We start from the raw sequence: 2500 nt of genomic DNA on the forward strand, positions 1-2500 counted from the left end.
GCAAAAGTCAATGGCACAAAGCAATTGCAATACAAACTGATCAAGTACATTAAAGAACGCTACGTACCAGGACTTCTTTCCAAGAATGGTGTCCGCGACGGGAGGGCAAGCGTCCTTCCCAGGTTTTCCTAGTAAACCTTGTATGGTAAACATACCCAAGCGTGTCTGTAAGCACGCAACGAAAGTCACGAACGGGCACATACCTAGGGAATGTACTCTACGTACTTGGACTTTTGTCCAAGAATGGTGTCCGCGACGGTCGGGCACTGCGACGCAATAACCAAATCCTAGGATTGTAACTTTAGTGTGCACAAACATAAACATTAACGCGTTCGCTCGGGCTGCGCCGTCCGTGTTGAACACAAATGTGGGTGATTATATGCGTGGAGGGACAAAAACATACGAGGAGGAGACAGTTTTCTGCACGATGTGCACAGAGCTCATTTCGTCGTCCGGGCGAATGGAAAACACAAACATCGCGAGTATCGTTCTAGGTTTCTGTCTATAAAAGGGCAGGCCAAAAGGTGACCGGTTGAGATAAGCATTTTAAGCATACAAACACTTTATTGGAACTTTTGATACAAAAACAAGGTACGTACATGTAGGTTGTACCAACATGGACATCTATGAACGCGTACGCTCGGGCTGCGCCCTCCGTCTTGTACTTTCCCTGATCGGTACACAGTTTTGGTGCACTGCTATTCCGACCGGCAACTTGTACCAACATATACATCCATGAACGCGTAAGTAGTGTACTTTCCTGATCGGTACACACTGTTGGTGCACGGCATAAGAAAAGAGCTAAAATGGTCAAACTCAATCCATTTCAACAATAGATAGTCGATAGTAGCTGTGCCGATGAAGTAGGGCACGATGCAAGTTAATGTTGTTTAATGAATAACATGTCCGCCATACATTTCAGTACAAAATTGCTCGGTCAGACCTACAAAGTGCTATATCTCGAATACGAGGCGTCGGACTGGGGGTTGTAGAACAATTTTAAGTTCGTCTAATGATTCTACATCCGATTCTGGATAGCGGTTTTTGACCACTTTTCAATATTTTGTGACACCCCGAACCTAGGGGCAGCTCCCTAGCTTTTTCAAAAATGTGCACCGAACGGGCCGGAGAGCTCGTGTGGCTCAAAACATGTTTTTCGCTAAAACACCTCAAAACGTGTAAGGAACGCACCCTAGCTCTTGTTTTTCAAAAGTTATGGCCATTTAAAGTCAGACGGGTTTTTGCTTCAAAATAGCAATTTTACCCGTCCCTATGGCCATGCTTTAAATTTTCACGAAAATGCCAGGTCAGACCTAGGGCGGGCCATATCTTGAATACTAAACGTCGCAGACATTGGTCGTAGAACAATTTTAAGTTCGTCTAATGATTCTACATCCGATTCTGGATAGCGGTTTTTTGACCACTTTTCAATATTTTGTGACACCCCGAACCTAGGGGCAGCTCCCTAGCTTTTTTCAAAATGTGCACCGAACGGGCCGGAGAGCTCGTGTGGCTCAAAACATGTTTTTCGCTAAAACACCTCAAAACGTGTAAGGAACGCAACCTAGCTCTTGTTTTTCAAAAGTTATGGCCATTTAAAGTCATACGGGTTTTTGCTTCAAAATAGCTATTTTACCCGTCCCTATGGCCATGCTTTAAATTTTCACGAAAATGCAAGGTCAGACCTAGGGCGGGCCATATCTTGAATACTAAACGTCGCAGACATTGGTCGTAGAACAATTTTAAGTTCGTCTAATGATTCTACATCCGATTCTGGATAGCGGTTTTTTGACCACTTTTCAATATTTTGTGACACCCCGAACCTAGGGGCAGCTCCTAGCTTTTTTCAAAAATGTGCACCGAACGGGCCGGAGAGCTCGTGTGGCTCAAAACATGTTTTTCGCTAAAACACCTCAAAACGTGTAAGGAACGCACCCTAGATGATGAAAAGTGCAATCAGAATGTCAATCGACAACTTTGTTGGGGGTACCATTTTACTCTACGGGCCAGTAGCTTAGGCGCGCCAACAGCGCTTTCCTTTCGGGTTCCCATTTTTGCCCTCCTGGGATTATGATCATTTGTTCATTGCCTACTATAGGGAGGGTACCTTGCTACGAGGTCAAACATGAAGATTGCACCAAATCGTAGTTTTACCTCTATTTAGTCGTAGGAGCATGGTTTGCAGTGGCAGTGGGTCATTAAGCCCCCGTTTGGGTCATACGTCCCTCCGCGATAAAAATCGTCGTATGCCTATAGTCCGAACTAATGAAGCAAAAGTGGTGTCTGGTGGGCTCTGCCGATGATTTTAACCTATGATTTTGAGCTTCCACCCTATCAAAACGTTCCTGGAGCAGTACATCACGGGTCTACGGACCCAAAGACTTCGTCGTGATGGTTTCTAGTAAAAAGTTGTAACAGCTAAGGGTTTTGAATACGCGTATATTAACCATTGCTTGAAACTAAGCTTCGTTGTCTTTAAACTCTGCAAGACCAATCGAAC

Source organism: Anopheles arabiensis (genome assembly GCF_016920715.1).
Source record: "Anopheles arabiensis isolate DONGOLA chromosome X unlocalized genomic scaffold, AaraD3 X_pericentromeric_contig0001, whole genome shotgun sequence".
NCBI lineage: Eukaryota > Metazoa > Arthropoda > Insecta > Diptera > Culicidae > Anopheles > Anopheles arabiensis.